Here is a 24,245-nt window from a genome sequence, read left to right on the forward strand (position 1 = left end):
TTATGGTGCATCTAGATGTGATACTACCAGAACAAAAAATAAGAAAAGAAGTTATTCAAGGATTTCCTTCTGCATAGGGCAAAGTGAACGTAGCTGGATGAACACGAATAATTTTCGGGATTATATAGTAAAAAGTGTTTCATGCCTGTCTCGTTAAAGAATGTACTACATTTCCTATTATTTTATTTGTCGATGGCCATGTATCCCATAAATCTATTGAAGTTGCAGATGTTTGCCAAGCACATGGATTTTTTTTGATTGCACTTTATCCATATTCAACTCGTATGCTGCATACAGCGCAGGTTACAGGGCTTAAACGCGGTTTACATAAGCGCTTAAAGATGCTTGGGGAATTTCATTGGAAAAACGTCGCTTTGAACATGCTATTGAAAATTTTACTCTCAATTGTTTCGGTCAAATGTTGGAAACTGCTATCAAAAACGGAATTAAGACAAACAGTATCGAAAGTGGGTTGCAAGCATGTGGATTGCACACTTTAACCCTGGAAAATTTAGCTTTTTCGAATTGTCTAAATAAAAGACCGCCCCAGTCCAACCATGATGATGAAACCACATTAGAAAACACATGTTTTAAAGCAACGGATCAAGCTTCAATACAGTGTTTACTGGTCCTATTCGACGTTGTTGCAAGCACTACCGTCATCGTCTCTTTTATTTCCGTCACTTTTTCACAACATTTCGTCACTCGCTCACTACAACCGTCATCGCGTCAAACCAAATCGTCATCAAAGCATTGTTAATTGACGCTGCTATTTTTCTTCGGATGGAGCTGATTCGCTATCATTTTCCATTTGTATTTCTGACATGGTTGTATTGTACCTAAAATGATGAATATTTTAAGGTTTAACCAGTTAAAATACCCCAAAAATACAAGGAATATTTGCTCTCTGAAACAGTCTGGATGTAAACAAACCGTCAATTTGACAGCAACGCCAACTGACATTGCTTTGATGACGATTTGGTTTGACGTGATGACGGTCATAGTGCGCGAGGGACGAAATGTTGTGAAAAAGTGACGGCAATAAATGAGACGATGACGGTAGTGCTTGCAACAACGTCGAATAGGACCAGTAAACCCTGTAACACCTGATCATTCCCAATACGAAAAAACATTTTGCGTCTATCCCAGTAGAAAAATTGTACCACCATAGGCGAAGATACGTTGCATAGAATATTGCAAAACTATATAGGGAACTTATCGCATATTGAATGGAGCATTAAGTGTTTTTACACAGAAATCATTAAGCCACATATAAAAATTGATATTCAATACGAAAATTGTTAACAAACTTGAGAATAAAATAACTTGGAAATCGAGCTATCTATCAAATCAGACCACTCGCTTCATTTACAACCGTACGGCATGAACGAAGAACTTTTAAGTGGATTATCAAGCCAACAAACCATTCAGTATGTTACAGGTGAAAACCATGTAGTCGTAAACAGTAGAACACATTCTTCGAATCAGCCTCTCAGTCCTTCTAAGCCTTCACGATTCACTTTTGCAAACCTAGCCATCGAACAACAGCATCATGGATTAAATCAGGCATGAACAACCTGGGGCCCGCGGGCCGCATGCGGCCCTCGAGGTGGTTTTATGCGGCCCGCGAATCTAGCTTCAAAGTTTCAAGCCAGCAGCAAGTTTTATATCAAATCTTATTAAAAATTAAAAGTGCAAATTACCCGGTTCATATAACACTCAAAAATAAAAAAAAAGATTTTTAATCCTAATTCACTTTTCAAAAATAAAGCAATGCATCTAGTCCGAAAAAGTCCGGATAAAAGCAGCATTACTACATTCATTATTATATCAATGCACCCTGCAATGTGGGCCGCCATCTAGGTTTTGATTTTGAATGTGGCCCGAAGCTCATTGTAGTGTATGTGAGTAGTAGTAGTAGTAGTAGTTTTTATTTATTGTTCGTGATAATAAGTATACAAGTACATTTTCAGATGTTTACACAGTGGGTTCGCTTTGGTGCTTTCCTCAATATAAGTGAATTTTTATATAGCTTTGCTGTTTGTATTCTATGTTGCTAGTTAGCATTGCCTTTAGGCGTTTGGAAAATGGAGTGGGAAAATTAACAAAACCCACCACAGGACAAGAAAAAAAAAGAATTTTGTTTTTTTTATATATAAAGAATGACGCCAGGTTACGAGAGAAGAGAAAAGCTAAGCCTAATCTTAATTATCTAACAGTGAATGTCGTTGGAGAGGTAGAGGATAGAAAGGAAAGGAGTTGGGATTGGTAATACAATTATAGTTATGATCGGGAGAGTGATTCCACTAGTGTGGGGTTTAGGTTATTATTTGTTCGTGATAAGTAATTGGAGTTAAGTTTTGATATGAATATTTCAAGGGGTTCAATATTGCAAGTTCTGTGGATGTAATTAGTTCTATACCAAAAAGGAACATTCAAGAAAGTTTTCAAAAATCTATTTTGAATTCTTTGCATTTTTAATTTGTGTGTTTTAGCGCAGGAGTGCCACACTGGGGATGCGTAGGTTATTATTGGCCTTATCAGGGAGGTGTACATGAGGATTTTGTTTTTCAGACTTAATTTTGATGATCTGTTCCAGAAACAATACAGGCTTCTGAGTATTTTTTCACATTTGATAGTAAGGTTTTCAGTATGTTGTTTGAAGGTCAGGGATTTATCTAAAATGATACCTAGATACTTGACTTTGGTACACCATGGTATATTTACTCCATTCAATTTTAGGTTGGTATTAGGAATTTTACGTCGGCTAGTGAAACGGGTGAAAAAAATTGCTTCTGACTTGTTAGGGTTGATCTTCAATTTCCATCTGTTGCAGTATTTGTGGTAAATGAGTAAAGATTTGTTTAGTGTTTTAATTGCGGTTTTCGATAATCTACTGCAGGTGCCAATGGCCAGATCGTCGGCGTACTGATATTGGGTACAGTTTGTCATTTTAGGTATGTCAGCCGTAAATATATTGAAAAGTATGGGTGAGAGTACACTCCCTTGTGGCACACCCGCAGGGGGAGTGTAGTTATTGGAATGCGTATTGTTGATATAAACAGCATTAGATCTATTGGATAGGAAACTCTTGATCAGATGGATTATATAATTTGAGTACCCATATTTGATTAATTTGTAAGTCAGACCATCATGCCAAATGGTATCAAACGCTTTTTCCATGTCCAATAGTACTAGGCTGGTGGACTTGTTATTGCGTCGATTAAAGATTATATCGCTTTTGAGCCTATGTAACTGATGTGTCGTGGAAAGGCCGGGTTGAAAACCAAACTGAGAGTTAGGTATGATATTACACATTTCAGAGTATGTTCTTAATCTTACTGCGATAATTTTTTCAAAAATTTTGCTGAAACAGTTTAATAGACTAATTGGTCTGTAGTTGCAAGCTTGATTCAAATCTTTACCGATTTTTGGGATTGGAACAATCTTAGCTTGTTTCCAACTGTTGGGAAAGTATCCTAGTTTTATGCAGCCATTAAGGATTAAGGTAATATATACAATAACATTTTTAGGAAGTTGTTTTATAGTTCGATAATTTATGCAATCGAGTCCTGAAGAAGATTTTGTCTTTGTTAATTTTATAATTTGAAGTATTTCCTTAGGTTTGATCAAATCGGCTGGTATAATTTCGGGAGTTGGGTTTAAACGGAAAAATCTGTGTACTGCTGCCTTTACTTTGATGTTTAAAGGGCTCTTAACGTGAAAGGTGGTACTGTGGGCTTTTTGAAAATGCGTTTTTATTGCTTCACATTTTTCTATAGGAGTTAAAAGTGTTTTGTTGTTATCTTTTAATGCTGGGATGCTTTTGGGCTGTTTTTTAATTATTTTTACGAATTTCCAAAGTTTGCTATTATTGTTATGTTGTGGGTTAAATGATTCTAAATTCTTAGACCATGCCGAATTTCGTAGTAGGCATAGCTTGGCTTCGATATCTTGTTTTAAGGATAGGTAGGTGTCTTTGTAATAGAGATTTAGTCTGTGTCTTTGCCATTTTTTCCTATATACATTTCTTAATTTTATCAAGGAAATAATTGATTGAGGAATGAAAATGTTGAAATCTCCCGGGGTGGAGAGCGGAACGGCTCGATTGTGTGATTGGTAAACGTGGTATGATAGTTTTTGGATCATATTATCTATTTGTGATGGCTGTTCGATTTGGCTAAGGTCGGTTTCATTAGGATTAATATGACTTTTTAATTCAGATTTAAAAAGAGGCCAGTTGGCATTTTTATAATCGAATAATTGTTTTTTCGAAATTTTGATTAATTGGACATCTTTAAATTCGAATAGCACTGGCAGATGGTCTGAAGTTAGATCATGCATCGTTATTGGTTCCGAGAGATCTTGGTGGTTTGTTAAAACTAAGTCTAACGTGGAGGGATTGTTTTCAGGATTAGAAGGAATGTAGGTAGGGGAGTTGGGATGGTTGATGGAAAATTGTCCTATTTGCAGTTCGTCAAATAAGGTTTTTCCTGCTTGATTGTTAGAGGCACAGTTCCACAAATTGTGACGGGCATTGAAGTCCCCACAAATGAAAAACTTGTTCCTAAGGCTGGTTAATTGCTTAATATCGTGTTTGAATTTGTTCATATTGCCATTACCGCCGGGGTGATATGCTGCAACAAATGAAATTTGAGATCGACTAGTGTGTATATTAATGCCAATGGCTTCAATGATTTTAAGATTGAAAGATGGCAATAACGAATGTTTAAGGGTTTTTTTAATTAGAATTAAAATCCCACCCTTAGGGCCAGATGTTCTATCGAGACGGTAAGTGTAATAATTAGCAACATTGAAGGCTAAGTCAGGTTTAAGAAAAGTTTCCGTCACTGCGACTACGTCAATACCATGGTGGTTAAGAAATCTTGTGAAATCTATTTTTTTGTTGGTAATGCTATTTGCATTCCAGTAGGCGACTTTAATGTTTGTAAACTGCTCCATTTATCGATAGCAATATCTTTGAACGATTGTAAAGATTACCTTGATTTGGTCCTCTTTGCTTTTACATCCACGCAGACTATGAAATGTGTCGGAGATGATTTGCACTAGTTCTTCTGAATTGAAAAGGTCAGTGCTGTTAGTTGCGTCGGCATATGAGAGAGGTGACTGACCATTTACTCGGGATGGATTAGTGTGCGTAGTAGGGAATGGGTTTTGACTACGGGAGGGAAGTGGAGGGAAATCACTGCTAGATAAATTTACCTGCCTTTGCGTAGTTGCGAACATTGTTCCGTTTTGAGTTTTGGGTTTTGTTTTTGTTAGCCGTTTAGGACAACCGCTATAATTGGCCGTATGGTTTCCATCGCAGTTTGCACATTTTAGTTTGTGCGTCGGGATCTTGTCTTCGCCAGCTTCTGCAGATAATGGACACGTGGAAGATTTGTGTCCCAAGGAACATTTAATGCACAACGGCGCTCTATAACAGTTTTCAGCACCATGTCCGAATCTTTGGCAATTTTTGCATTGCATAGGACCAGGTTGCCCGGAGAAGTAACGCCAAGTGACCATTTGGTGGTTTAGAGCTTTGATTGTTTTTAATATACTCATGTCTACTGAGCCTTTGGTGAAGTGCAACAGGTACAATGCCTGCTGGTCAAAGCGCTGCTGCCTGATGGGTAGTTTTTTTATAGCTACCGGGTTGATTTTTTCCTGTTGTAAAAGTTCTTTAAGCTCTTCAGTTGGCATGTCGATTAGGCCGTTTAAGACGATTTTGGTCGTTTTGTCCTCGTGTAGTTGGTATGAGTGGAACTCCGTGTTTGTCGATTTCAGCATTTGACAAACGGCCTTAAAATCAGCTGTGGTTGTGGTGCGGACTATAATACCTTTGTAGGTAGTCGCTGTCGTATAGCGCATGACACCAGATGCCATGACCTTCTTATGGATGTCCAGAACATTAGAACTGGCGACCGTTATTGGTGGTGGTGCGTGCTCTGGCTTGACGTTGCCAGATGGTTTAGGAGTTGTGTGCGTGATCTCGATCTCGTTGTCCTCTAGCGATAGTAGAGGTGCGTATGGATTAGCTGCACACTGTTGTGCTATGTTTGGCAGTATTCTGCGTTTCGGCCTGGTAGCAGTTCCCATGGGGATCGGCCGCTTTTTGTTTTTTTGGGAGCTATGACCCATCGTGGGTACGCTCGTTATTATTTGCAATCACTTTTTTATTTGTCTGTGTTTAGCACTTTCGTAGCCTCGATTAACGTCTGCACGCAGCGGAGGTTGGATAGCGACTGTGTAGTGTATGTGAGATTAAGGTAATATGTATGTATAAGTGTAGTAATAAGGATAGTTTGTAAGTAGTGCGTAAGGTCAGGTCAGTCGATTATTGAACGTCAAACAATAAAGATACGTCGGTCAAAACGCAACATAAATTTGGCGACGAGGAAAAAGCGAGTAAAATGTCCCAATTGATAGGAACAGTAGAGCCCTTCGTTTTGGGTGAATCGTTTAACGAATATTTGAGTAGAATCAATGTGTTGTTCGAAGTCAACGAGATAGAAGCGAAAAAGCAAACCGGATTGCTTCTTACGCTAGGCGGAGCGTCATTATACAAAGTCGCCAGCAAAGTGTGTGATCCGGAGGAACCTAAGTTGAAACTGTATGAAAAGTTATGCGAACTGTTGAAGGCGCATTTAAGTCCGGTTATAAGCGTGGTAGCGGAACGGTTTAAATTCAGAAATTGTCTCCAGAAAAGCGAACAAGTGAACGAGTACGTTATCATGCTAAAGTCAGCGGCTCAGAAGTACAAGTTTGGTGCATTTTTAAGTGAAGCGCTACGTGACCAATTCGTAGCGGGCATCAAAGACAACGAGTTAAGGAAGCAGTTATTGAGAGAAGAAGATATATCCTTCGAAAAAGCAACAGCAATCGCACGCACCTGGGAAGCCGCAAAAGAAGAAAATGAAGCCATGAAAGTAAAATCTCAAGTCGGAGAAATGGCAGCCGTACGTCGAGCAGTATTGGGCAATGGTGTTAGCAGCACCCACACTATAATCAACGTCAGCATCCGCAGCAAAGATTTGGAGATCGTGTGCGTAAGAGTGAAGCACACTATGATCATCAGCAGCAGAGATTCGGTGAACGTGTGCGTAAAGACGAAGCTTGTTATCGGTGTGGTAGATTACACGATCCGCACACATGTCCGGCTAAGGAGTGGACCTGTTTTGCATGTAAAAAGACAGGACATGTATCTACGTGCTGTAAGACCGTCAGGTTCAACGACAGGTCAAATCGGGTCAACCATGTGTCGAATGAAATGAACAGCAACGAAGCTGAGAGAGTCGAATTGGAGGTTAACGGAACCAAATTGTTGTTCGAAATAGATTGCGGTGCATGCGTTACAGTCATTCCGGAATATATTTTTAAGAAGTATTTCAAAAAAGTACAATTAGTGAGCACGACAGCGTCTTTTTTTTCGGCAAACGGAAAAACAAATTATTCCTCTTGGGAAAATAGCAGTAACAGTCAGCGTGAAGTCAAGCACAATACAAGAGGAATTAGAAATAATAGTGATACCCACGGATCAACGAGTGAATCCCTTGTTAGGAAGAAACGGATTGGATTTAATATTCCCTGGATGGAGAAGTACATTCGCTTTAAGTCAAATAAGAAATTCGGTCGAAATAATTGATGAATTAAAAAATGAATTCCCGAAAATTTTAAGCGAAAATCGCAATACTACAATTGAAGGATTTGAAGCAAATTTAGTATTAAAAGAAAATGCGTTACCAATATTTCATAAGGCTTATACGGTCCCATTCGCGCTTATAAAAAAGGTAGAAGAAAATTTGGAAGAATTAGTGAGACAAGGAATATTAGTGCATACGCGGTCATCGGAATGGGGTAGTCCAATAGTCGTAGTTAAAAAAAGCGATGGGTCGGTACGAATATGCTTGGATGGTAAAGCGACCATTAACAAGTACTTATCAATAGAACACTATCCCTTACCAAACATAGAAGATATATTGGCTAGTATTGCGAATTGGAAAGTTTTCTGTAAAATTGATTTAACGGGAGCGTACCTGCAGGTGAAATTGTCAGAAGCGTCGCAAAATATCTGTACAATCAATACACATAAAGGGCTATATAAATTTACAAGAATGCCGTTCGGAGTGCATTCCGCCCCAGCTATATTTCAAGCAATAATGGATCAGATATTAATGAACACAAAAGGATTTGCGTATATGGACGATATAATCGTTGGAGGAAAAAATGAAGAAGATTGCAAACAAAATCTGTATGACATTTTGGCTAGGCTCGAGAAACACAATGTAAAAATTAATACGAAGAAGTCGCAATTTTTTAAAACCCAAATTGATTACTTAGGATATACAATAACAGCAAGCGGTATTTGTTCAAATAAGTCCAAAGTGGATGCTATCGTCAAAGCACCAATTCCTGGAAACGTTGCGCAATTGCAAGCATATTTAGGAATGCTAAACTATTATAGTCGTTTCTTACCAAATCTGTCTACAGAATTAAGGCCGTATACATTGTTAAGAAAGGAAACCAAGTTTATATGGTCAAACGAATGTCAAGATGCGTTTGAAAAAACCAAATCATTATTAGTTAAAAATAACGTTTTGGAGTCATACGATCCGGCAAAACCTATTATACTAGCAGTCGATGCGAGTCCGTACGGTGTAGGAGCTGTGCTGTCGCACTTAGTAAATAATGTAGAAAAACCAGTGTGTTTTGCATCTTCTACACTAACAGAAGCACAAAGGAACTATGCTCAAGTACAGAGAGAAGCATTAGCTGTAATATTTGGAGTGCAAAAGTTTCATAAGTATCTGTTTGGAGTTAAGTTTAAGCTTATTACGGATAACAGCGGCATAAAGGAAATTTTCAATCCTTCGAGAGGGACTTCTTCAATTTCCGTATCGAGATTGCATCGATGGGCGCTCATATTAGCAAATTATGAATATGATATTATACACAGACCTGGAAAGCTAATGAATCATGCAGATGCAATGAGTAGATTACCGTTAAAAGACGCCACTGAAATCGATGAAGCAGATGGAAATATAAATGCGATCGTAGAAAACAAAATCATAGACAGTGCAACGATAAAAAAATATCAAAAATTAGATAGAACATTGAAGGATGTATACGAGTGCGTAAAAAATGGTTGGACAAGAAGAAACGAAGCAATGTATAAGGAGTATTTCAAAATCAACAGTAATTTAGCAATTGAAGATGAAATATTGTATTTTGATGATCGAGTTGTCATACCTAGTGCACTTAAACACAACATATTGGAACTGTGTCATTCTAATCATGAAGGAATAGTACGAATGAAAATGAAAGCAAGAAGATCAGTCTGGTGGAAACATATGGATAAAGATATAACAAGTTATGTGCAAGGTTGCGAAGTATTTCAGGTAACAAAACCTATTCCAAGGGAAGTAGTAAAAACAAAATGGCCAGAGTGTAGTCGTCCATTTCAAAGGATCCATCTTGATTTATTCCATTTTGATAATCAGAATTTACTCATAATAGTGGATAGTTTTTCAAAGTTTATTGATGTTAGAATTCTGAAAGGGTTGAAAACATTCGACATAGTAGAAAATGTGAAGTCCTTTTTCGCCTATTTTGGTTATGCAGAAGAAGTTGTAACAGACAACGGTCCCCCATTTAACTCAGAAAATTTTAAAGCGTTTTTAGAATCGCATGGCACAAAAGTACGAAAGTCCCCACCATACCACCCTCAGGCTAACGGGTTGGCCGAGAGAGGAGTAAGGACAGTTAAGGAAGTTTTAAGAAAGTATCTAATTGATCAAAGATTTAAGGCTTTGCCCTTACAGAGAAAGGTTCATAAGTTCTTGATAAATTATAGGAACACGCCAAGTACAACTACTAATGCAACCCCTTCTGAGAAAATATTTTGTTATGTTCCACATACTCTCATAGGAAAAGTTAATCCAATTAAAGAAGAAATAGGAGAGAAAATTACAACAAAGAAAAAGAATAACAATACAGATTGGTATAAGAACACAGTAGCACAGATAGAATTTTTTGAAAATGAACAGGTGTTATATCGTAACCATTTCAAAGAGATTGTCAGGTGGATACCAGCAAAAATACTGAAAAAAATAAGTCCAGTTACATTTTTGATAAACCTAAATGGAGTAGTGCGACTCGCGCATCTCAATCAATTGAAGAAATTCGTAAAAACACAAATGGCACACTGGGAAGAAAAGGCGATAGAACCCAGGAGGAAGAGAATGAGAAGTGAGTCAAGATCACCACCTCCTAGAAGGTCCGATAGGTTAAAAGGACAACCTAGATTAAAATACCCAAGATAAGTAATTAAAAGCAAAAATCATAATATAAGTAGGTAAACGTCGTTTAGCGGGGAGAATGTAGTGTATGTGAGATTAAGGTAATATGTATGTATAAGTGTAGTAATAAGGATAGTTTGTAAGTAGTGCGTAAGGTCAGGTCAGTCGATTATTGAACGTCAAACAATAAAGATACGTCGGTCAAAACGCAACACTCATCTCTGAATTAAATCATTCTAAGGCCGTCTCCACATGATCCGCGGCCGCCACGGTACCGCGGAAAACGCGAAAAATTTTCATTGTCAAAACAGCACTTCGACTCGGCTCGGCTCGGACATACTTTTATAACAGTTTGACTGTCAAATCGACGCGGCTCCAAACGCGGGTGATGTTCCGCAGAGTTGTAGATGTTCAACAATTTTGCGTGTCCGCGGTACCGCGTACCGATGACATTTCGTTATTGGCAGCCGACACGTACCGAACCGAGCCGAGCCGAGTCGAGCCGAAGTGCTGTTTTGACAACACAAGTTATACGCATATTCCGCGGCTCGTATGTAGCCAACCTGAGGAACAGCAGGCGCCGCGGTAGGTTTGACAGCCCACCGCGGAATTTGACAGCCGAGCGCACCCAACTGGCATACAAGTTATGCCTAACGAAAGTACTGGTATTCCCCGATATACGCCATACTTTATATACGCGATTTCGCTATACGCGATTTTTTTCGAAACTGACATTTAACTTCATTTACTGCAACTGAAAGAAGCAAATTCAAAGATTTTTTTTCAAAGCCTGTCGTAACTTGTTTCAATCTAGCAGTAACAACAACTTTACAGTTATATGGAAAGAAACTTATCGGAAATAAAAGCCATAGACGAAGATGAAGAAAGTCAGAATATCCGTAAAGATATGGCGATATACAAAGAAATCTATCAACAACAAAAAAAATGCGAGGTATAAACTAAAGGTAACCAAGAATTCGATATACGCTAATATTCGAGATACGCGATTGCTTCCAGTCCGCATTGATAGCCTATATTGGAGAATACCTGTATATCCATCGAACGAATCGAACAGCATTCTCCAAAAGAACTTTGCAACGTCGTGTAGTGTATGTAATGCCAAATAATGTTAGTAATAAGTTAGTATTAGTGTTAAGCTACATTTAAGATAGGATTAGGATTAAGAGATGAGAGCGAATGAAGCAGTCGAGTATAAGCGCTCAACACGTCGCGTTAATTAACAGCACAACCTGGCGATGAGGATAAAGCGGCCAAATGGAAAATAAAGTGATCGGATCAGTTGAGCCATATGTGCTTGGGGACGAAATAGAGAAATATTTGGAACGTGTGGAACTGTTTTTAGAGGTCAATAATGTGGATGAAACGAAGAAGACGAACAACCTGCTAACGATCGTCTGGTGCTCGTCGTGGTGATCGTCGATGCTAATTTCGTCTGGTGTACCAACGTGACTTGTCGATAAAGGAGTACATCATAGAATTGAAAGCGGCAACGCAAGAGTGCAATTTTGAAGGATTTTTTAAGAAGGCGCTTAGAGACCAGTTAGTGGCTGGGGTCGCGGACCAGGATTTAAGAAGGAAGCTGTTAGCAAAGAGCATGCTTTCATACGAGACAGCCTTATCGTGGGATGCTGCAAAAAAATAAAACGAAGAGATGAAACCGGGTGAAGAACAAAACGCAGAGATTGTGGTAGTGAGACAAGGAAGAACAGTGATGGGCAACCGTATGGAGAATAGAAATGTGGCAGATAGAGCGGTGTCCGAGAGAAGAGCGTATGACAATCGGATTAACACGCGCGGCAGAGCTACGTATGTAAGCAGAACGTGGAACGAGAGAGAGAAAGGAACATGCTTTCGTTGTGGTCGATGACACAATTCCGTTACCTGTCTGGCGAGATATTGGTCCTGCTTCGAGTGCGGCGGGAAAGGTCACGTAGCAAACAAATGTATACGAGGTCGAGAAATGCGTTGTATGGAGCCAACCGATGAAATGGAGGAGAGGTCCATTAAAAACGAAAGTGTTGAGATAGAAAATTTACACACAGTAACAAGTCGAACTGCGAATTTACTACAAAAAATTATTTTGAATTGTAGTGGAATCAGACTAGAGTTTAAGGTAGATTATGGAGCGTCTACAAGCGTTATTCAGGAATACATATACAAGGAAAAATTCGACAGAACGAGGTTACAAAAATGCGCCATGAGTTTTGTATCAGCATCGGGACAAAAAATTATACCTCTCGGTAAAACAGTGTTCAAAGTACAAACGGATAGTGGATTAACAGGCACATTGACCGTTGTGATAATACCAACTAGGCAAGCTGTGAGTTGCTTACTAGGAAGAGATGCGTTAGATTGGCTATTTCCGCGATGGAGAGAAGCGTTTACGTTGTTTGCAGTAGAAAGTGATAGCATTCAGGAAGTAAAAGAAGAATTCAAGCGAGTGTTATCGGATTCGGATAGCGATAACGCAATACAAGGATACACCGCTAATTTAGTACTCAAATCAGAGGCTATTCCGGTTTTTCACAAAGCCTATACTGTTCCTTATTCCTTCCTACAGCCAGTGGAGGAGAATTTAGAGAAGTGAGTGAAAGATGGATAATATTGAATCCATGCCGGTCGTCACAATGGGCAAGCCCCGTGGTAGTTGTTAAGAAAAAAGACGGATCTGTGCTATTATGCCTAGACGGTAAGGCTACTATCAATAGAATGCTATCCACAGACCATTACCCGCTGCCGAGAATAGATGATATTCTAGCGAAAATTGCAGGGTGGAAATACTTTTGTAAGCAAGATTTGTCGGGAGCATATCTGCATTAACACGCATAAAGGATTGTACAGGTATACCAGAATGCCCTTTGGAATCAGTTCCGCGCCCGCCATATTCCAAAGCATAATAGATCAGATCTTGATTAATACACGTGGTATTGCCTATCTGGATGATATACTGGTAGGAGGCGAAACGGAAAAGAAATGTAAAGAAAATCTGTTTGAGGTGTTAGAGAAACTAAATAAGGACAATGTTAAATTAAATGTAAGCAAATCGAAATATATACGAACAAAGATAGATTATTTAGGATATACTCTTGCTGCGGATGGTATCAAACCTAGTCAGGACAAATTAGAAGCAATTGTTAAAGTTCCTCCGCCTAGCAACACATTACAGTTTCAGGCATATTTAGTGTTATTGAACTATAATCTTAGTTTTCTACCCAATTTATCTAATGAATTACACGCGTTGTATACCTTGCTACGGAAGGATTCAAAATTTATATGGGATGCGAAATTTCAAAAGGCCTTTGAAATATCTAAACGTTTATTAGTCAGTAACAGGGTTTAGAGCCTTACGACTCAGAAAAACCCGTGATTCTTGCAGTGGATGCTAGCCCGTATGGGGTAGGTGCTGTATTGTCCGATAAGGTGGATGGAGTCGAGAGGCCTGTAGCGTTTACTTCGGTGACGCTGACAGAGGCTCAAAAAAATTATGCTCAAGTGCATAAAGAGGCTATGGCTGTTCCAAAAATTCCATAAATATATTTTCGGTTATCCTTTTAAACTAATAACGAATAACAGCGGAGTGAAGGAAATTTTTAACCCTTGTCGGGGTACGTCGTTTACAGCGATGGCTTGATTGCGAAGATGTGCACTAAAGTTGACGAATTACAATTACGAAATAGAACATAGACCAGGAAAAATGATGGCACATGTGGATGCTATGTCTAGATTACCACTTGCTTCTGAACAGGCGAAAATAGATGGTGTAAGCTTAGGTATCAATATAATAAAAAATATTACTCCATTTGAGTCGTTGGATTAAAAAATGTTACGCAAGGAACAGCAAATAATGGATAATACACTTAAAACAAATTTTTACTATGTACACAACGGGTGACCTAATCATGTAGAAGAACTGCTAAAATATTACAAGAAACTTGAGGAGCATTTTGGAATAGACAATGGGATCTTATATTTTGATGATAGAGTGGTGATTCCCCAGAGTATGAAGGGGAAAATCATTGAACCATGAAGGAATCGTTAAAAATGAAAATGAATGCTAGAAGGCTTGTTTGGTGGAGGAAAATGGATAGTGATAAAATGGATTTAGTCAAAACATGCATAGTATGTCAAGCACGACAGACAGTTGTGAAGGAAATAGTAACTACCACTTGGAAAGAAGTTAGTAAGCCATTTGAGATGATACACATAGATCTATGTTAGATGGATAATCGAACGTTACTCGTGTTAGTCGATGCATATTCAAAATACATCGAGCTGAAAATAGTGAACAGGTCACGGGCGGTCGACATAGTTGAATGCTTGGAAGAATTTTTTGCATGTTTTGTGTTACCTAAAGAAGTAGTTACAGACAACGGACCTTCGTTCAATTCGTTCGACATTTTGAAAAAAAAATCATGTTGAATGAGCGGATTAGATCATTGTCATTGCCACGGAAAATCAATCGATTTCTTTTACTAATGTCAGTCCAGCATCGCGCATTTTTTGCCATACCCCAACCTTAAATTAGGTGCGGTAAACCCCTTGAATAATAAAACAAAAAATATCAACACAAAAGTGATAAAGACTATCACGGTGCATCGGAAGATACATACGAACAAATACATTCCGATGGAATACATAAAAGATGAGAAAATATGGTATAGAAACCATTTTAAGGAAATTATTAGATGGATTCCGGCTAAGGTAGTAAAAAAATCAAGTCAATTAAGGTATTTGATTGAATTAGGGGGGAGGAAGCGAATGATACATATTAGTCAAATATGAAGAACTAGACTTATTTTACCACGTAGCCGGATAGTCAGTCCTTGCTACGAGGGAACGATCCGGATTGAATTTGAACCCGGTCCTGGCGTGTGGACGGGCGCCGTTTATCATAAGCGCCCTGGAGGTAGTGGAAAATAGGAACATTCCTGTCGAAAACAGGAACAAATCCAATGCTTACATTTTCATGAATATTGCGGGCTAAACGCATTAGAATCACGAAAATGAGTGAATTTCAAGCACAAATATTGCAAATAATAGATGTTTTTTCGTTTTTTGCAAAACAGCTGCACTAACCTGCCGAAAACTGCCGAATATTGAATGAATTTAAATAACAAAACATGTTTAAAAGCCACTTACCGCACATATCCAATGTACTGCAAATACTAAAATGCTTTTTTTCGGTATGTAAACGATGTAAGACCTACGGAAGCGAATCGTTGAGAAGTCCACTATTCTAAAAATAATAATAAAATGAAAGTAAACACATTGTACTGATGATGGCCAACTGATTATCGGACAATCAAAAATAACCTTACCCTTTAAAATCACTTTACGTAATAACTTTCTAACACGAATGGCAAAATCCTCAGAATTAACAAGTTACAAACCACGACTCATACCGGTTAAGGATTATGTACGCGACTGCAGAAAGTTGGCCAAGCACGGAGCTGTACATGCACGCTTTTGAATCAAAATATAATAAGATCATAACCTGAAATGAAACCAATATATAATATTTTATTACGCACCAATTACAATTCACATCGACGTGAAATATCAACTGCGTACTACACTGAGTAACGTTCTGAATATCAACTAAGCAACCCGTGAGTATGATTTCTCTAGTGACAATTTTCACACACCGATTAATACATCCCGTAAAATTGAAACACATTCCTTGATATTCACTCACAACTTTTAGTTTTCTTCACTTAACACTAGACTGCTGCAACCAATTAATTTTAGTTTTTGAGCGGATTTTAGAATAACAATATCCCGCATGACGGCAACTTACCTAATCAACCAGCTATCTCCCTTTTGCTGTTCTGATCATTCGGTAGACAGAATGAGAAAACAAAACTCTTTTGACATGTTGCAAACGGGAAGCCATTGAAAAAAATGACAGGTGTAGTGATGGGCACAATGCCAAACAGTGGTTCAATTTAATTTAAACAGTGATTTAATTTTTCAGTGGGCTGGTGGCAGTGCTCACGTATACGACTTTTTCAAAATTTTGTATGTGATTTGACAGATAAAGTCGGATGACGTTTTTGATCGTACGACCAAATTAATTCCGTCGGATGGTCGTGTACGAGAAGTTGTACTCGCTTGTATAAACGCTAAATTGGTGTTATTTTCTCGCTGTTCATGTAAACAAATTGTTTCAATGTTGTTTTAACTTCCAATTCAAAACAAAATCGTACGACCAAATTGGATGACCAATGACACACCTTCGGTTTGGTCGTGCGATTAAAATAGTCGTACTGCCACCAGCCTAACTGAAATTCAAAACGGCTATATTTCAAATGCTGTATTCATAGCACCTCCTTATCTACATAATATTGTATAATATAGTGGATCGCCGATTATCCAGGTGCCTCTTATCCGCCTGTCCCATTATCCGTGCAGTTCAGAAATGACAGTTCTGTAGATAGTTAGGAATTTAAATATAAAATAAGTTGTCATACCATACTCTAATTATCTTAACTGTCAAAAAGAAATGTCAGAAAAATAAACGGTCAACGCGGTCATTCGTGATTGTAAGCTCGTGCGAAGCACACCTTCCGTTATAGTTTTCAGTTTTTACAGTTCCGAAGGAGAATTGACATATGAAATGCAAAACCGATATATTTTGCTGAAATTTGAAAAAAACGAACAGATTTATTTTGCAAAGTGCAAATAAGAAAATTAACATCTAGCTTTATAAAAAAAATCTACTCATTACACACTTAACACTAATATTTATCAATAAAAAGAGTTGTGCCTATTATCCGTGATATTCGCTTATCCGATCAGGGCTGAGTCCCGATGAGGACGGAAAATCGGCGCTCCACTGTACAAATAATGATTCCAGAATCCGAACCGAAAACCATTGCCCAACACTACGATTGTTGTTTCCGGCAACATGACAGGTGAAACATATCGTTAATATATGTCAAAACAGGAATATTTCAAGAGATTGTCGAATCTAGTGGTAGCAAGTTTCTGCGCGTTATATTACACTAATGCAAGCTTAAAATTGATTACAATTGGTAGCTTGTGGATCAGAAAGGTGAAAATTAGCGGATACTAGTGTTGTTTTCGTATTTATGTGCTGCTTGGAACTATATTAATGCCATAACATGTCATAACATAAAAACATGTGGGAAGCTAAACATAGCGTTAATCGTAGTCTTAGGATTCTAGACTGTTTATTCAAAATGTATGGACATATAAACTGTGAAGTGATGATTCCAGGGTTTTATAGTTAGTTGTGAGTTTCATAGTAATAATCATGTGTCTTTTCTTAGTGCTATTGCCAAACTGTTCAAGTTCAATACTGAATGAAGTGATAGTGAATCGTGTGAGCTCTAAACATCGCCGATAGCCCGTAATCGATCGTCCAGGAGTTCATAAAAATCATGAAAAGATTTCTCTTAATGGACTGATCGAGACTCTTTAAATAACAACATTGTAAGTTTTAAGATGATCACACTTGAAACCTCAACCTCAACTCATTCTTTGTCGCGTCCAGATTTAAAGGCTTAGCTTTATTTATAGCCTTTTTCCATTGTGTTTGTTTACTTCTTCATCGATTGTCTGTGAGTTTCATTTTCGTTCATTTGCGCATTGGTTATCGGTTTTGCATTTGCTGCGCATTCTTTTAATTCCCTATAAAGTGGGTTACTGTGATTTGATTGGTTATTTCCTGTTTATTTGAGTTATGGTGTTTTACGGGCAAAAAAATCAATTCAGTTGTATCGCGATAAACCTACGAACTTAAGACTTTATGTGGCACAACAGTTTAAATTATTTAAGAACGTTCAGCAGATAAGCTACACACCATAAATAGCTTTTCACAACGACAGGTGAGTTTGCTGAAAAATGAATATTTAGGTACATATTTTAAATGGATAATTTATTATCGTTTTAGGTAAACACCAACTGCAGGTTTCATTCAGAAATCACAGTTGGTATATGATCAATTGCTGAAATAGATTATCTGCTAAAACGGTGAGTTATATTTACGCATTACAGTCATTCCACGAGTACCCCTGGTATTAGGTACGCATAATGTTCTCGTCATGATTTCTCTCTATTTTTACTCCCAGAACATTTTGTACTTCACCCAATTGTCATTTCAATTGTTTTGCCAAACCGGTTTTTTCAATATTTTACTTGCTGTGATGAACTAACTACCAAAACATCATCTACGTAAATGAGTATGATTAAAAGTGTCTCGCAGTTTATGTATAAACTCGATGAACAGTGTATTCAATTTTCGCGAAGGTTGTTTTACGGAGTTAACGATTATCGAACGGGTTAACGATTTTGACGGCTTATTTCAAACCTTTCCGGTTGTTGCACGTAAATCTATTCTGTCAAGTCGCCATTCAAAAAACATTTTTCAAGTTAATATTTCTCTTGTTGGCTTAACGACCGTAGAGGTCTCGCTGACTAATCCGGTTACCCACTTATCCGGTTTTGTATCTGCAGGGTTGACGCTTGCCGGAACAAGCCACCCGAGACAGGAGCGATGCGCTCCGACTTGTATACAATAAGTGAGACTTGTCGTAGTCGAATACTATTTTTATTATAGTTTTCAATTGTTATATACTAATTTTCTGCTGACAAAATTTGTCAGTAAAAATGACTTAAGCCTAAATTCCTATTCCTATCGTGGGAACGGCGCAAATCGCCAGTCACCAGTAGATTCTGTCGACATCCCCTTCTCCGTAATTCCTCTGTGGAAAGGTTACAATGTGTAATCTTCTGGGCGTATAAAGCGTGGAGATTCTTCTGATTTGCTCTAATAAAAAATAATAATAGCTAGATATAATAAAGAAACAGCTTACCGCGCTCAGTAAACTTATTTCATTTCATTTCCTGTAATTTATTGTAGGCCGCAAGGTTTTATCAATATTTAACTTAAAACTAAACAGCGAAGAAAAAAATACTGTATAGTTTTTTTTAAACTATACTATAAAAACTAAACTATAAAAGACTAAAGTAAACTTAAGCAAAACTAACAATTGTGAAATAGGAACGATCCCGTGAATAGAAAAAGAAAACAGATTGTGTAAGAATAGGGAAAGGAAAAGGACAACTATAAAGAAATGGGTGGTAAGAAGGAGACAGATCGAAGAAGAGAAGAGCGAAAAGAAGAAAGCGATAAATTGAAATCAAAATTATTAGAAATCAAGTTGAAGCTCTTTAAACAATTAAGCCAAGGATCGTTCTGACCATGCAGAGTGCGACGTGCGGGGATGGCGAGCGGAGGGCGAGAACGAAGAGGTCGAGAAGGGACATAAAAAACAACAAGGGAAAGGAGACTGCTTGAGTCGATCTCACCCAGTAGAAGGCTGGACACAAAACAGGCTTTATACATGGAACGGCGTGAAGCCAAAGAGTCTAAGCCCAACAGTTGGCAACGAGTGGGGTAAGAAGGGATGGGGGAGAGGGAGCGCCCGAAAATGCGGTGAATTGCAACTCTCGTAAAAAGTTTTTGAATACTTTCTAGTCTATTGATGTTAGCTTGGCTCGAAGGTGTCCAAATAAAGACACTGGACTCTATTATGGAGCGAACGAAGGAAAAGTAAAGGACTCTCAGACAGCGCAGGTCATTAAACTCATAGGAAGTGCGAATCAACAAATCGAGCGCTCGGCTAGCATTGTTAATGACGTGGTCAATATGAGAGGCAAAAGAAAAATTTGGATCAAGAAGGATCCCGAGGTCCCTCACAGAATCAACCCGTTCAAGCTGTGCATTCACGATGGTATAAACAAACAAAAGAGGTGCACGTGAGCGAGAAAAAGATATAATAGAACATTTATTAGGACAAAGGCTTAACTGGTTAAATATACACCAAGAACAAAAGGAATCAAGAAATAACTGTAAGGAAAGACAATCAGATACTACAGAGATAGGAAAGAAAATTTTGATGTCATCAGCATATAGAAGGTGTCCATCGCTAGGGAGAATATCACAGACATCATTGACAAAGGGCTAAGTACACTCCCTGGCGGAACCCCAGAAGTGCATAAATTACTATCAGACAAACAGGAATCTACAATGACACGACAGGAACGAGATGATAGAAATGACTTTAACCAAATAATGAGAATAGCGGAAAATCCAAGCTTTTTTAGTTTAACAAGCAAGAGATGGTGTGAGAGTAGACAGCAAGTAGACAGCATCAACTTGTAGGTGTCTGTCGAAACATTGGTGAATAAATGAAACGAATTCCATCAGGTTGGAATTGGTGGAGCGACCAGACATAAACCCGTGCTGATTTGGACTAATCCAGAGCCGGTAGGCAGACGAAATAGAAGGAAAAACTGCCATTTCAAAAGCTTTTGCAATGACACATAAATGGACAATACCACGGTAATTAGAAATAAGGGCGCGGTTGCCTTTTTTATGTACAGGAAAAAGTCAGCTTTCTTTCTATAACGCGGGGAAAACACCGAGAGACAAAGACATTTGGAAGAGCCACGACAAGTAAAGGGCAAGGATGCAGGACAAGAAAGGATGCCTATCCGGGATTCAATTGGGGCAATTAAATACAAATGGTCCAATCCGATGAGCATTCTAGGAACTTTCAAACACTTGTCTTGAACAGGAATATCTCTAAGATGCTTATATTGCGCTTTAATCTTCGTGAACGATACTTCTTGCTTGGGTATCACGAGTTTTGACACCGTGCGTATTCCTCGTAGCTCAAACTGCTCGGGCGATCCTATAGCCGATAGCAGAATATTTACTTTCCTCGAGTTCTCTTCACGAACTCGTGTCATTTCAGCTGTCCAAGAAATGGTAAATGGTTCGTGATCGCCTTTTACTTGTAGCTTTTCTGCAACGCCGACTTCTAACATCGTCACCGACGACCCTTCTTCTAAAAACGCCGTCGTATCGTAAGACATGTCACCTGAACGTAGTGTCACCGCTACCACTCTGAAAATCGTCTGCTTTGTAGCGTCTCTATGAGCATTACAGCCTTCATTAGCATTTTCTTATTTTTGTTGGTGCAATAATGGTGATGTTTTTTATGTTTTTTTTTTCTTTCGTCACGTTTAGAAGACTATTACCGTTAAACACGACACGAACATTTAAGATAAATAACAAATATATTACAAACGTTACGTTACATTGGACGCGCACGCCTTGGTTCTGTCTAGCCACCCTCTACGTTCTTTTCGCGCCGGAGCCCTAACCCGAAGTGACCCTTCGCTCGCAAACCCTGACCTCTCGGTAGATTTCACTAACACATCAACCATTGACCGTTTCTGTCAGTGGTGAGTTTAGGTGACAGATCTACCGAGGAAAGGTTGGACCATAACATCTTCCCCTTTTAGTTTGCAGCTGGTACCCGTCGAGCCTACGCGGAAGTCTTCTAGACCTGGAAGACCTGCGTGGCTTCTAGACCTGGCTGCTGATGTTGTCTTGGTACAAAAGGTACCGGCCTGGGAGATGGTAATTGTGAGGAAGGTACAAATGGCTCCACAGTGCCTCCAGCAGACACTGCCTGTTCGTTGTTGTATGAGTTTTCCACGAGGAAATCTAGCGGAAGTTGGTAGCTTTCCGCTAGCGTTTCCGCAATTGGTGGCGGCGGTGTGTCCGGTGATCATTCGTCTCGATCTCGTACATGAAATCACCGATCGTTCGAATCACTTTTGCGGGAATCCATTTCCATGAGTTCCGCGTGTACCACTTTGCATAGACGAGCTCGTTGCGCTGGAACCGATGATCTCGTCTTTCTGGTTCTACTTCTGGTGTAGGCGGCGGCTTTAACAGTTCGAAATTTCCTCCCGAACATAACCTCCGCTGGCGACCGATGTTGTTCCAAAGCAGGATTAGGGGTTGCTCGGTACGTTTGAAGGAAAATTTCGAGTGCTTCGCAACGGGGCGCTCCACCTTCTTCTATTTTCTTTAAAGACCGCTTGAACGTATCGACACATCGTTCGGCCTGTCCGTTGGACTGAGGATGAAACGGTGGACTTTTTATGTGCTGAATGCCGCTCTTAGCACAGAATTCATCAAACATGGTGCTAGTGAATTGCGGTCCGTTATCACTTACTAGCGTCACGGGAAATCCGAATCTTGCGAATAGGTTTCGTAGAATCGCTATCGTTGCCGGTGTGGTGGTGCTGGTCGTCTTTATTACCTCTGGTCATTTAGTGTACGCGTCGACTGCTACTAAAAAATAATCACCCTCGATCGGTCCCGCGTAATCGACGTGAATGCGTTCCCATGGGTGTTTTGTAGTCGGCCAGGGTACCGGCTTAGCGTGTAGAGGTGTTTTTGCGGCAACCGCGCATGCGTGACACGTTCTAACACACTCAACGATGTCCTCATCCATGCCCGGCCAGTACACGTAACTGCGGGCTAGTTCTTTCATCCGTTGCATACCTGGGTGGCCCTCGTGTAACTGCTTTATGCCTCTGTGACGCAGCTTGGTAGGTATGACCACCATCTCCCCGAACAAAATGCATCCACGTACCGTGGATAGCGCCTCGTTTCGATTGAAGAATTGCGCCAGTTCTTCAGTTGGACCACCCTTGCAGGATGTAACGAAGTACCTGCCGTAGTATCGGGTCAGCCCTTGTAGCGGACGCAACGTCTCTAAAATTAAGAGGGAATACTTTAATGGGCTGCGTTGCAACATAACTTACGTCCTGCTCGAGCTTAGTGCTCGCTACGATGTATTCGGGGTCCTGTTTCGCATGTTCGCTGATCAGCCTAGATAACATATCAGCGTTTTCGAATTGTGTCGATGTTACGTACTCGATGCTGAAATCATACAACTGCAAGGACAGCGCGAAGCATTGCAGTCTATTAGCCGTGTAAACCGGTATGCCTTTCTTCGATCCAAAGATTCTGAACAGCGGACGATGATCAGTTTGCAAACGAAAATGCCGACCGTACAGCATTTTATGAAACTTTTTCACTGCGAAAACGGTCGATTTGGCTGTACTCCGCTGTTTTCCGCTGTCGTAAGTGCCCTCGAGGCATGTTGTACTACTTTTAATGAGCTATTTGGGAATTTGTGGCTAATGGTAGTAGCACCAAGTCCCACTGCTGAAGCGTCAGCAGATACTACTATTTCGGCATTTGGGTCGTAATGTGTAAGTAGCAGATCCGATGCCAATATTTCCTTAAATCGCTTGAATGCGCTTTCACATTCGCGAGTCCATACGAATGTGGTTTCGTTCTTTAATAGGACGTCTAGAGGGTACCTTAGGTCGCGCATTTTCGGAACGAACCTTCCGTAATAGATAACTGCGCCTAAAAATGACCGTACCTCGCTTACGTTCTCGCATCGATGATGAAACCCAGATATTCTATTTGTTGCATTTTGAAAGCGCACTTTTCCGCGTGGACTGTGAATCCCTACTCTTGTATTCTGCGAAAAAGGTTAAGCAAATTTTCGTCATGTTCGCATTCCGTTGTACCACCTACGATCACGTCATCCATGTAACCTGATATGCCTCTCAATAGTGCGAGCATGGTATCAATTAATTGCTGAAAAGCGGCGGGCGCTATTTTGATACGTTGCTTTTTCTTACGACTACGATGGGCGCTGCCCAGTCGGAATAATCGACGGGCGTGATGACGTTGAGTTACTCTAAACGATCAAGCTCCTTTTCTACTGTTGCTTGTATAGCATAAGCCACAGGGCGCTTTGGACAAAAGGTAGGACGGACGTTTTTTTTCAAATGCAGTTTAATGCTTGCCTTAGTGCATAATCCGGTACCATTGAAAATCGCCGGAAATTTGCTCTCCCATTTGGTAGACTCGCAACCGATTCTGTTGCAGTATTCGTCCATCGGCAACGTTCCCAGTGAGAAAATTTCGACAAAATCTGCTCCGAAATTAATAGGAACAACGCGGATCGTTGCTGATTTTGTCGTTCCGTTCACCGTAACGTTTGCCTCAAACTC

The 24,245-nt window shown here is 39.5% G+C and overlaps 1 protein-coding gene and 1 pseudogene across 3 annotated transcripts in view; one reads left to right on the top strand and one right to left on the bottom strand.

Annotated features, from left to right (window-relative positions):
• Positions 1-23,039, bottom strand: LOC125769467 (uncharacterized protein K02A2.6-like; annotated as a pseudogene).
• Positions 17,124-24,245, top strand: part of LOC125769601 (uncharacterized) — a 118,614-nt gene continuing 111,492 nt past the window's right edge. For 2 of the 3 annotated variants that reach the window (XM_049438355.1, XM_049438357.1), the window contains exons 1-2: positions 17,124-18,172; positions 18,238-18,317. The gene's annotated coding sequence lies outside the window, so the exon portion shown is untranslated. The remainder of the gene's footprint in view (positions 18,173-18,237; positions 18,318-24,245) is intronic. The other variant, XM_049438356.1, reaches the window with a different exon arrangement.

The sequence above is a fragment of the Anopheles funestus genome, chromosome 3RL, assembly GCF_943734845.2.
Source record: "Anopheles funestus chromosome 3RL, idAnoFuneDA-416_04, whole genome shotgun sequence".
Classification (NCBI taxonomy): domain Eukaryota; kingdom Metazoa; phylum Arthropoda; class Insecta; order Diptera; family Culicidae; genus Anopheles; species Anopheles funestus.